This window comes from Rhinatrema bivittatum, chromosome 10, assembly GCF_901001135.1.
Source record: "Rhinatrema bivittatum chromosome 10, aRhiBiv1.1, whole genome shotgun sequence".
NCBI classification, from domain to species: domain Eukaryota; kingdom Metazoa; phylum Chordata; class Amphibia; order Gymnophiona; family Rhinatrematidae; genus Rhinatrema; species Rhinatrema bivittatum.
In genome coordinates, this window is record NC_042624.1 from 65,332,234 (window position 1) to 65,345,474 (window position 13,241).

The 13,241-nt window shown below is 45.7% G+C and overlaps 1 protein-coding gene across 1 annotated transcript in view; it reads left to right on the forward strand.

Moving 5' to 3' along the window:
* LAMC1 (laminin subunit gamma 1) overlaps positions 1–13,241 on the forward strand; it is a 367,470-nt gene that overhangs the window by 154,608 nt on the left and 199,621 nt on the right. The window lies entirely within an intron of this gene.

Below are 13,241 nucleotides of genomic sequence, written 5' to 3' on the forward strand. Positions count from 1 at the left end.
AAGCTAGTGATAGCACGGAAAATATGAAAGGATCTGCGCAGTTAATGCTGAGCCTAATGTGTAAGAATCAAATATACATTGGACGTGTGTGTGTTTGATACTTTAAAGGTAAAGTCACAAGCCTGAATTTGCAATTACCCAGGTTTCTCCTCCCACCCTACTCTACCAGACCGGCGATTGGTGCCCCCATTTCTGGAGGATGGCTCCTCATGTTGCTGAGGCTGACTCAGGAGCGCTAAAATGTGCTCATCAGAGGAAGGAAATATGGATAGACAGGAGAAGATCATCCTGCACTTTTCTAATCCTTCGCAGCAACACTGCAGCTCCCTCTAGAGCTCAGGTAATGTGGATGCTAAGTCTGGCCACTAGGTGTTGCTAATGTGTGATGTCTGACATCCACCCTCCCCTCATGAACAGTAAACACTGCCAACAATGCATCTCCAATGCATTTCAGTTTTAAAGGACATTGTACCTTTTTTTGGGGGGTGGAGGGAAAACATGTCCCTTAGTTGATTATTGTCCCTTTTCCAAATTCTCAACACAATAAGGCTGTCTGCTCCCTCAGCATGTAGTCATTTAGTGTTACAGTTCTACTTGTGCTTGTCATTAACTGTACTTAATCTTGCAGAGAGAGCTTTATATATTTCATTAAAATTTCTCCCATGCACCCCACCCTCTCATACAGAATTAATTTAGTTTGTGAAGGACTCTTGAACAGGAAATAGTATTGCTTTGCTGTTTTGTCTGCTGAGTGACCTTGTGTCCCTAATCCTGATTCCAGCTCTCCTTTTACCTCATTAAGTGGTCTGAAATAGTTTCTGGTGGTGTCTTGCTTGAAGCCATCCTAGGAGGCGACACCTGTCTGTGCCAAGATGGTCTTTCTTAGCCTCATGGCTTTTCAGACCTGTCTGACAAACATGAGCTTCCTCCCTCCTGCTTGTAAATACCTCCCTGGGGGGAGTGATTGGGTATTAGTTTAACAGTGAGGTCATCTCTGGATGGTTTTTTGGCTACTTCCTGGTGAATCATTGAGTTCATTATTTGCTTCCAAGCCTTAAATTCAGAGTTTTCTTGTTCCACCAGGTCCCCCTCCCTCGCAGCACCATCTTGTTTGACAATAACCGGGGGTGATCTTTTTAGAGTCAAATGCAGCCCGACTAGACTAGAGAAACCCCTCCCCCAGTATTATGTTAATTTAAAACGCAAAGAGCCTGATTTGTTAAAGGTTTTCTTGCATTCTGCATTTATGAGAAAAGGCCTCGATGAATCAGTACTTGGCCCACCTTATGAAGGCTCTGTTTGAGCCCCTGCACTCCTATGACCTGAAATATCTGTCCTGGAAGGTCCTCTTCTTGGTAGTGGTCACCTCAGCATGCAGGGTCGGTGAACTTCAAGCTCTGGTGTCGTGTACACCTTATACAAAGTTCTTTCACAATAGGGTGGTTCTGTGTATGACCCAAAGTTCCTGCCGAAGGTGGTGACTGAATTCCATCTGAACCAGTCCATCGTCCTGCCCACCTTTTTTTTTTTTTTTTTTCCCCAGGCCTCCTTCGCACCAGGGCAAACGGGCCCTGCACAGCCTAGATTGCAAGAGAGCCTTAGCCTTCTACTTGGAGCGGACGGCAGGCCTCGGGCAGTCTATGCAACTCTTTATCTCCTTTGACAAACAGATTGGGAGTTGCTGTTACCAAGCAGACTGTCCAACCGGCTTTGCAGATTGCATTTTTTTCTGCTGTACACAGGCGGGACTACAGCTTGGGGGGCCATGTCAAGGATCATTCTTTCAGAGTCATGGCAACTTTGGTGGCCCACTTGTGAGCAGTCCCCGTAGATGAGATCTGCAAGGCTGCGACCTGGAGTTCCCTCCACACCTTCGCCTCACACTACTATTTGGACAGAGATGGCCGATGTGACAGCAGTTTCGGCCAATCTGTCCTCCGCAATCTTTCAGATTTGAATCCCAACTCTTCCTACCTTGGCCCTTGTTTGGGTTCAGGCTGTCTCCCCCTGTTGCAGCAGCACTAGGTTTGTCAGTTGGCACCTGGTTAACTACTGTTTGTCCTATATTGTTTGGGAGCAAGCCTGTAGCTAGGGATTCACCCATGTGTGAGGACTACCATCCTGCTTGTTCTAGGAGAAAGCAGAGTTGCTTACCTGTAACAGGTGTTCTCCTAGGACAGCAGGATGTTAATCCTCATGAAACCCACCCGCCACCCCGTGGAGTTGGGTTTCATTAGGTTTATTATTTTATTTTTTGTAAATTTTTTATTATGAGACTGAAGAGAGACCCCGCATGGATAGAGGCAGGCTGGGCATGCTCAGTGTGCCTAGTCAAAGTTCTAGAAACTTTGTCAAAAGTTTTCCATGCCGGGCTCCATCTGATGATGTCACCCATGTGTGGGGACTAATATCCTGCCGTCCTCTGAGAATAACTGTTACAGGTAAGCAACTCTGCTTTCAGGTAAGTAGTAATTTCTCCTTCTGCTATGGACGGTGTATAAGTATTAAAATAAAAAAAAAACTAGGCAAGTCAGTGGTTTTAAGGGTTGGGATTATAAAAGGCTACATAATGGGGTTAGGAAGTCAGATCTGTTAACTGGGTGTACTGGGAAAGGGCTATTGCATCAGCATGCATTTTTAAAATCCCCCTTCATGCGGTAGAATCCGCATTTGTGCGCACATGCGTGTGTCCATATAGAATCGTGTGCACATGTACATGCATGTTGTGGCTCTGGGCGTGAGCCAGCATACGCGCGTACTTGTACGCCCAATTGGCTATTTAAAGGTTATTGTCCCAGTGCGCAGTAATCTCCCTTACTTCTTCCCAAAGAAGTGGAAAAGGTTCTGATTTCTGCCAGGAAGCATTCAACCAGAAAATCCTACCGTTTCAAATGAAAAAGGTTCTCAAGTTGTTGCAAGACCAGCCAACTGGATCCCTTCTCTTGTGGCCTGAGGGACTTCAGTATCTGTTCTGCCTCATCTTCAGACCTCTCAGCACCTTTTCGAAAGTTTCTCTGAGCCATTGCATCACACCAACCAGCAGATGGAAGGGATTCCAATTTCTCTCTTCATCCCTTGGATGAGAATTTATGAAAGGACTCTGTATTACAAACCTCGAGTCAGTGGACTTTGGTTTCTCACCTGGAAAGTTTCTCATGGCCATTGCTTTAGCATAAAGAGTTTGTGAATGTCAGGCTCTGGTTTAATATTCACCATACCTTCTGTGTTTTATAATAGAGTGATTCTACAAACTTATCCAAAGTTCCTTCTGAAAGTGATGTCTACATTTCACTTATCAAACTATTGTGCTATCTAAATTCTTCTAAGACCACATGCTAGGAATGAACACACATTTTTTTTTTTCATTTTCATTTTGTTTGTGTTTTGTGTTTTATTTTTTATTTAGTTTTCGAAAATAGGAGACCCTATTTCCTGAAAACAAAAGCATTTACAAAATTTGTTTTAAATTTTATTTTTTGCTTCATTTGAAAAGAAACAAAACAGGCTCATTCATCATGTTTCTCACTTTTGTTTCAAACAAATGCACATCCCTATCACATGCATACAAAAGTGAATACGATCTTTACTCTCTGGACACTGAGAGCCCTGGCATACTTAGAGGCCTCAACCTCTCACCATCAGGCTTTTCAACTGCTCACGTCCTTTGTTCATAACGCATTGGAAAGGGCAGTTGCTAAGCAAACTCTGTCCAATTGGCTAGCAGACTGTATAGCATACTTTCATGCTCTGGCTGGTTTACAAATTAGACTCTGTCACTTCTAATCAAGAGCGAGCCATGGTGACTTCAGTGGCTCATCTGGGTCACGTCTATTGAGGATGTTTGTAAAGCTGATACTTGGTCATCAATTTATATCTTTGTCCCACTAGTGTCTAGATAACATATTCTAAAGTAGACTCGCCACGCTTATTGGCTAACTTATACCTGCTTGTAAACAGAAAGCATGTTTGCTTAGCTGTAAAAAGGGATGTTAGACATACTTTAATATCCGCCCACCTCCCTGGAGAGTATACAGCCTCACTAAAGCATAAGCTATGGAAGAGACTGAGGGTCTGTGTGCAAGTGGGTCTCCCCATGCGTGTTTAGTAAAGTCTTTACTGAGTGCTGAATGCTGGCCCAGTGTTGATGCCATTGGATGATGTAACCAATGCATTATAGCTCATATATCCTGCTGTCTACAGAGAACTGTGTTTTACAGATAAGCAGGCTTGCTTTCCCCTCATTTTCTTCTGTGCTTTCATCTTCTCTGACCTCTGTTTTCTGATTTTTCCTTTCATTTTTTTTCTTCCATGCTTGCTGTCTGTCTTTATTGCCTGTCTCTGAGATATCTTCTGTCATCTCATTTCTCTTCTTTATTCTCCAGCTGTCTTTCTCCTTTCGTTATCAATGCTTTCTCTTCTGCCTCCCTTCTAACTCCATTTCTTCCCTCGGAGCCCTCCATCATCTCCCCTCTTCCCTTCCTATTATTCCTTCACTTCCCTCTCCAGCCAGTTATCCACATCCCTTCTCTTGATCTTTCTTCACACAATTCAGTTTTGGCCTGGCTTGGGTGTTCCCTATGAGAGCCCCAGAGAAGAAGGGGGGGAGGGACAGTGCGGGTAGCAGCTTGATTGTAGGTGTGATGGTTGGTTAGGACAGCAGATGCGGGCATGTTAGTCCATGCTACTGTGTTACGGGCACTGACTCTGTTTCCCTATTCCACAGGTGATACTGCATTCTGTTCGTGCGAGAAAGATGGTAGGCACGCCCGGTGCAGGGCCGTCCAGATGAGATGGGGCACGGCTTACGTGCCTCTTTGTTTTGCCCAGTAATTCCTGAACTCATTCACAGGCAGAATAGGGTTGCCAGCTGTCCGGAGTTGGACCGGACAGACAGGTTTTCAGGCATGCTGTGCAGTGTCCTGACCTGACCGACTGGACACTAAAAGTCCGGTTTTGCAGGTAACTCCTCTCCCCCTCAGTCTCTTAGTTTCAGGGAGAGACAGGCAGGGAGGAGGGAGCCTCTCGGAGGAGACTGCATTTTATTCCTGCCGCTCCCCCCCCCCCCCCCCCTGCTCTTTTCTTATGCTGATTAGACAGCATAGGGAGAGGAAGGAACAGCAGAGCTCCAGGGGCTCCACAGATTTCTGTAGCAGTGACTCTCTTGGTCCCATCCCCTCCCTCCCCTCTCACAGCATGCTGGGCCAGGACCAGAGAGAGGGGTGCAGTGAGCCACCTGAAACAGATACAGGCACAGAGGAGAAGGTGGAGAAACACATACAGGGTGAGGAGAGGAGAGAGACAGCAAAGGACGGAGACATGGAAGGAGGGAGTGGGTCACAGGATCTCTTGCTCAGTCCAGCTGATAGCTGCAGCTGTCTGGGAAATTGCTCTTCGGGCTGTACCTTCCTTCCTCCCTCAGGTCTCACTCTGAACCCATGCCTTGTCCCATAAGCAATTTGGAACTTACCTGATGTTAAAAACATATACAGCACTGCAGTGATCCCCCTTCCCCTCTCTGCTCTTGCCTTGTACCCCTTTCCTGGTTCCTTCTCTGCCCAGCATCCCTGCCTATTATCCCACTGCTCCCCTCAAGCTTATTGCTGGGCTACTCAGTACCCCGGGTAATGTAAGTAGTATTCCTGGGGAGGGCAGGCAGTACCTCCTTGGATGACCTGACTGGCCACGGCAGCCGCATAGGGGCTAAGGAATGCTTGTTCCACTACAAAGGTGGCCAGCCCCCTGATGAGGTCATTAGTGCAGGGGGCACTAATGACCTGGGCATTTGCTTGCCTCTTCTGACAGCCCTGGTTCTCCCCTCTTTTCCCCCTTCCCTGCCCAGCATGTTTCTGACCTTCTTATATCATGTGTGAAAGAGAGAGGGAGCATGTATGATTGAGTGTTTTGTGTGCGACAGAATGAATGTGTGTGTGTATGGAGAGGGACACAGGAAAAAGTTTGCGCTACCCACCAACGCCCTCTTTTATAATCCACGAGAAATTGAAATGGCCCCCCTTCATTGCCCTGAGAGGCTGTAAGAGAAATTGCTGCCTGTGTGCAGCCTGTCAATTCATTATTGCCCTTTAATGCATGTACAGTGATCAGGCAGTTCACTGGCTGGATCTAACATTTATGCAAATGAGGGATACCATGTCTCTTCTCCCCTCCCCCTGTTCCTCCAGTGTCCAGTCCTGGTCTGTGGAAATGTTGGCAATCCTAAGGCAGAACCGGACTTGCTAATAAATAACAAGCAGTCCCCTTTGCTCCCTGCAATCCTGGTCTGTTCTTCTCCCCCCCCACCAGTCTAGCTCTTTTGTGTTGCAGGTCTGCTGAATAGAAAGGGTGTGGGTGATTTACAGTGTGCGCTGCTAACAAGCAAATGGCTGGCGCTGAATGGAGTTACCAGAGTGGGCAGGGCAGGACTTGTCCTACCCAGCAAGGTGGTCTCGCTTTCTTTGTTTAAGCAAACATCTCCTTGAGCTGTGAAAGCCCCAGCCCTGCTCTCTAGTGAGCTGTTGTGACATTCCCCTTATCCCTGAAGACAAGACCTCCAGGACATTGGGGGAGGGGGAGGGGGGGTCATTCACAGAGGGCACCGGATGCTGTACTGCTGGACCCTAAGCATACCCAAAACCTTGGGGACACAGGATTAGGAAGCAGCGAGGGAGGACTTGTTATCTGTCCTTTTTAAGCGTCAAGGCTATGTGGAAACTGGGCGGCTTTGACATTGCTAACAATTTGGATTTCTGAAGCATGTTTTTTTTTTGTTTTTTCCATGCAGACTGGATCCCAGCTCACTTTACAATTTAACTCTTCAGAAGCTTACTCTACATGGTCATCTTTTGTGGTGCTCAGCATTACATCCTGTTTCTGCCACCAGGATGGCACAAATATTGTCAAAGCAAATACATTGGGGGGGGGGGGGGGTTTGAATTGGGGAAGAGGCAGAGCTTTTATTACTTCTCACTTTCAGCTGTGTAAATTGAGGCCCAGGGAGATGGACAGATGTCTCAAAGAAACAGAGGGTCAGTGGTAGACAGCAGACTTGTACTCTTGTCTCAAGGTGTCTCCTGGGTCTGATCTCATGATCTGTTTAACACAGGGGAAGACATTTTTGTCACACCATTGATTAACAGGTTATAGGTGATAGAGGAAGCAAATGAGAAATACAGAAGTTAGGATTATTACATTACCTCCCTCCCACACATCCCTTTTGTGCTGTTACCATACATTTGTGAGAGGAGCTCTTACAGGCGAGGAGAGAGAGGAAGTCTGGGGTAAAGACAGAGGACCTCTAGTTGGGAAGAATTGAGTGGAGTTGCAGATCGCAGCTGGATCCTATGGCTTTGCACCAGGGATAAAACTGGGCAGCCATGGGACTTGGAGTCCTCTCACCCCAGAAGAGAGAATGTGAGGTAGTCAAAGAGGATCATGACTGGATGAAACTCTAGATGTATTTAAATTGTTAGGAGATGGTTTTGTGTAACTGTCAGTTGTAAAACAAATGATGTTTATTTTGTTTGTGTGAATGTGGTACTGGGTATGTGGTAGGAAGCTTAAGGTTGGTGTTAGCAGGAGCATTCAGCAGCTATTGGAAGAAACCAGCCTGGTTTTAAGTTCATGGGGATTTTGGTTCAGGGTTTTTAATTTTTTGGCTTGGACAAGATTAAAAGTTTGCGGTGAGGGGACAGCAGAACCATTATTGCCTTGAGAAACTTTTTGGATTTATAAATTGGGCATACTAAAATCCTTTGGTATGAACTCTGACCTAATATATATATATATATATATATATCATCCTCCTTTCAGTATGTATATATGTGTGTATATACTGAAGAGGAGGCATTTGCTGGTGTGTGAGAAATGGTGTGGTATGAGGAGTTAAATATTGGGTACACGTGAGAGGTAACTGCTTGGGAGAGCATGAGAAGGGTAGGTGAATGTTTCCTCTCTTTCCTCCCTGACATTAGCAGACTTGGGCTGTGTGAGGTGCATGAGACCCATGTAAAAAAAAAAAAAAAAGGCAGATTTCTGTAGCAGTGACTTTTTAAAATTATTTTATTGAAATATTTAGCATTGCTTGTTAGATGTTTGCGCTGAAGTTCATTAGCATTGAGTGGTAGCGGGCGGGTGGAGGGTCCCTGGTTGGATTGCTGAGTCTTGGCACCTTCACTTTTTCCGCCACTTTTTTTTTTTTTTTTTACATGGGCTGTATGAGGTGCATGAGACCCAAGTCTGCTAATGTCAGGGAGGAAAGAGAGGAAACATTCACCTACCCTTCTCATGCTCTCCTAAACAGTTACCTCTCACGTGTACCCAATATTTAACTCCTCATACCACCCCATTTCTCACACACCAGCAAATGCCTCCTCTTCATATCATCCTCCTTTCAGCATTTGCTTCTCTCCCTCTCCCCATTAATCACTTGCATCTCCCTGACTTGTGCTGAAGGCTGCCACTCCCTCTTCCCCCGTCTCTGTCCTCAGCCGAGTCCCGGTTCTGGGATCTCAGACTGTCTGACTGCTCTAGCTTCTCCCCCCCAGCTGCATGGTAAAGCAAGGGAACAGACTGAGAGGGGATGAGACAGCAACAGACACAGCAGAAAAGAAAACCCGTTGCTATGTTCCCTTCTCCAGCCCCTCCCCTCCTATTCTTCTCCTAATTATCAGGCAGATGCAGAAAGGTACCTTCAGTCGAATGCATCTTTATTTTTGCCTGCACTTCAACGCACGTTTTCTGCGCGCAAAACTTACTCCCAATGGAGTAAGGAGTTTTATGCACAGAAAATGCGCATTGCTAATCGGGAGAACTACTTAGCGCCCTCGCGTGGAATTCCCATGCGAACGATGGCATTAAGCAGTACCCCCACCTCCAAGATGCAGAGAGACTGCATCGGGCCAGTGCACGTTTTTTAATGCTAGACATTTAACTCCAGGTCAGAGCTGGAGTTAAGTTTCCAGTGCTAGTGTGCTGGCACTTAAAACCCCTAAACAGACAGTTTAGAAATGTCCGCAGGTATGTACAGACTTATCCGGGTAAGTGACGGCAGCTCATTTATGTGGATAAGTTACTGCTGCCACTTTCCCACATAAGTACTGACTTACCTGTCTGTCTGGCAACGGGAAGCAGCTGCCAGATAACCGGGAGAGTCCGTACTTAGACTAGCTGATGGATAAATACTCGCCTCTCTGGCAGCTGCATCCCACTGCCAGATAGATGGATAAATCTGTATTTATGTGGCTAACTGATAGCTGTAGCTGTCACAGAGCGCTCCCCCCTCCCTTCCTCTGTTAAAAGGTGCGTTTGGTTTGTTCCAAACACGCATTTTAAAGTTTTTGTGCAGTTTTTGAACTCCCGATCCATTAACATAGCTTTCTGCATTAGGAATTAAAAAATAAAATATAATTTACCTGAGCGTTAAAAATGTGCCTTAGAAACCAGCGCACTTTTTTTTTTTTTTAATGCTCAGATTATTGCTTTGGCCCCTATGTTGGCAGTGTCTGCTCCAGTCCCTTCTTTCCTGTGGGGGATAAGAGGGTGGAGAGGGGTGACACAGAAGCAGATACTATAGTGGAAAAAATGAATTGCTCCTTCCCTCCCCTACAGGCTGCCTAGAGGGGAAGGTTTGTAACAGTCACATTTTGATTTAATAACTGACCTTTTCAAGCCAGTGCTCTCAAGGAGAGTTACAGTTCAGATTCAAAAGGAAGGCCCTTGCCCCAGAAGGCTTTACAGGCTGACAGGCCGATGCAATAAGGTGCTGTCAGCAGAACCTGCAGTTGTACCCATGGTTGCGTGTGTGTTTTGTGTGCATAAACCTTACTGCTGATATAGCAAGGAGGTTTACGCACACAAAAAGAGCAGGTAGAACCGTTTAGCGTCATTACATGGAAATCCCGTGCCAGTTGAAGGCATTAGCTATTGCCGCCCAATACGGAGAGGTGTGCTGGCAAGAATCTGCTGCTTCTTAGCGCTGCAAATTTTTATTTCTGGTCAGAGGTGGAGTAAAGTTTCCAGTACTGAGGGAATGGAGGGGGAAAACAGCCACCATTTCCCCTGCTGGCTAACCCACTGCCAGCCTTGACCTTCACAACCTCCATCATCTATGCCACCTCCTTCCCTGTCAGCTGAGGTTTACCCAACTTTTTACTGTTTTTGTTTTTAATTTTTTATTTTTCTCCTGTGGATCAAACCATGACTCGCCTTCCGCATCACTCCAGCTCGAAGGACTAGGACTAAGCTTGTAGCTAACAGAGCAGTTCTGCAGAGACGGGGAGAAGGACCCCGAGCCATGCGTCTTGCCCACTGGTGTTTGTGCCAGTGACTTGCTCTTGCATTAAAAAAAAAAAACTGTGTGGTGATTTTCAATGCAGTTTTAACCCTCAGCCTTCTGCATTGGCCGGTTAAGTTGGTATCTGAGGCAATTGAGGATCAAGTAACTTGCTCAAGGTCATAAGGAGAGTCACCTGGGAGAAGCAGAATTTGAACTCTGACCTTCTGGTTCGCAGCTTTCTGCTCTAGCCACTAGGAAGATATTCCAGATTAGCTGTTTTCTGCTGGCCAACAGATTTGGGCACAAGCCCTGTATTCCCATAGCTAGGAATAGTCCTCCTTTATTGCCATGGATTGGGGGGGAGGGTGGGTATTTTGCCCATAGATGCAGTGTGTCATATTTATGGGTGCACTTTGACATGGCCAGAGTTAAAACATCCCGCTACTTTTTGTCTTTCTGTTGCATCGCTCACTCCCTTGAACCAGTCAGATTTCAGGATGTTTCGTGCCCTCCATTCTGAGTGCGTCTGTCTGAATGTTCTAAGGAAGTAGAGGAGTAGCCCAGTGGTTAGAAAGCCAGGGTTCAAATCTTGCTGATGCTCCCTGTGACCTTGGGCAAGTCACTTCCCCCTCCATTGTGTCAGGTACAGACTTAAACTGTAAGCCCTCTGGGGATAGGGAAATACTGTATCTGAATGCAACTCGCTTTGAGCTCCCAGTGAAAAGGTGTGAGTGAAATATAAAAAAAAAGGATGGGTCCTTCAGTGCTGCATACAAGTGGGAAATGGCTTGATATTTCTGCTGGGACAATGGCAGTAGCTATTGGTTGGCTACAGAGGAGCATGAGTTACTAGGGGCCAAATAGAACCTTTTTATTTATTTTTAAATTTCCTGTTTACAGTCCTATCTGTCATCTTCCTGCACTGCAGTATGAAGAAGAGACCCAGGAACACCAGAGGGATGCTGAAAGGACCTTGATTGTAGGGACCCTGATGTAATAAGCAGGCCTGGTGTGACCAGGTGTGCACACCGTGCATTTGCACGGGGCGGCACACTTGAGGGGGGGCAGTGGCAGCAGGAGAGGACACGGGGCCACTGGCAGAGCTCAAACTGCCGGCAGCTGGAAAAAAAAAAAAAAAAAAAAAGGCCAGGAAGAAGAGAGATGGCTCGTCGGCCGGTTGAGGAAATACCGCGGCAGTTTCCTCTGTTAGCTGCATGCATGCACTCACAGACTTCTGGCCCCGCCCACCCCCTCAATCGCGAGAAGGCCGGCGGGTCCGAAGAAAGATGAGCCCACAGCGCCATGGTGCACCATGGCCCGATCTTAAGGTGGAAGGAGGCCAGTGGGGCTGTGGTGAAACTCATCCCACCATGGCCCAAAGTGAAGAAGAGGATGGATGTGGCTCTGCCAGGAGCCTAGAGAAAGGAGGCTGTGTATGTGTGTGAAACTGTGCATGTGTCTGTGTCAGAGCTTGAATTTGTGTCTTTAGAGCTTGTGTTCATATGTGAGAGCCTCTGTGTGAGTGCCTGTGTGCATGTGTGTGGGTGTGTGTGTGTGTTACTGTGAGAGCCTCTGTGTCACATAGAAGGGAGTTTGTGTGAGAGCTTAGGCATGTATATGAAAGAAGGAGAGTGTGTGTGTGTGTGTGAAGATGGTTTGTGTGGCCCTACCTCCCCAATGCTTGACAATGTCAGGGTGACTGGAAATCAAAAGATCCCAGGTATGAAGAGCAGGAGATATTTTAATTTTTGGGTTTGTGCATTTTTAAATATTTTAGTTTTTTGGAAATATTAAAACATTTTAATTAGATTTTTTTATTCATCAGATGTTTTGAAATATTTTATTGGTGTTTGGGAAATTTTGGATATTCTGTTTAATTGGTTTGATATATTCTTTTTATGACTATGATTTTACTATTATGATGATTTCTTGGTTTTATTATTTAATGTTTTATGAAGAATGGTAACATTTTCTGTTTTTCCATTGTTGCTCTGCTTATTGGGTTCCGGTTCAGTTCTTCTCTGCATGCTTTTGTTTATATTTTCTGGTCTTTTTAGACTGTATTTGGTCAGGGTCTATCTGCGTTCTCCATATGTGACCAAGGTGAGGTATTCTGCTACCATGTAATTTATCTGTAGGGATCTATAGCGGTCTGATTTGTTCTATTTTCCTAATACTGGTGTATTGGTGTTCTAGGGCCCGGTGTAATATGTGCAGTGTTGTCTTTTCATAGATAAGGTTGTTACTGCTTGAGTGCTGGCAGTTAGGGTAGTTTTGGTATGGGAGGTTTACTATATTGTAATGGTAATTCCATTTATTCATGGCTTTTCAGAGGGCCAAGCCCACACTCAGCACACATTACAAAAAATGTAATTCCATAGGAGTTCCAAGTGTCTTTTTTGCAGTGTTTTCTGGTTTATACCATAGTAGTGCATGTAAATATAATATGCATGTTGTGATATTTTTGCCTCAGAAGATTGACTTTTGAATGTGCTTTTTCATGTAAAATCTATTATAAATCCATAATTGAATTGTGTATGTGCATCTGTAGAGGGTGTGTGTGTTTGTGCAAGGCTGTAAGGTTTGCTTAGAGTACCTGATACCCTTCCTTTGACCCCATGGGTTCCATTTGGGGGAGGGTGACAGATTTCAAAAATAAGATTACCGGAGGGAGCTCGGCTTTTTTTTGATGGGCACGGGACAGAGACTGAATGAACTGGGGGTGGGGGGGAATTGTTTGCACAGCGCAGCAAAAAAGCTAGCTCTGGCCCTGGTAATAAGATGTGAGTAGAAAATGTGCACTGAACTTCAGCACGCATTTTCTTCATTCACACACCCTGATGCAGTGAAGCCAGTGTTTCCCAACCTTCTCCCAGAGCCATACTTTGTCAGTTGGATTTTTAGCATGGCCACAGTGTGCACAAGAGAGGTTTGCAAGCCCTGGATCTCTAATGCATGCAAAGCTTTCACG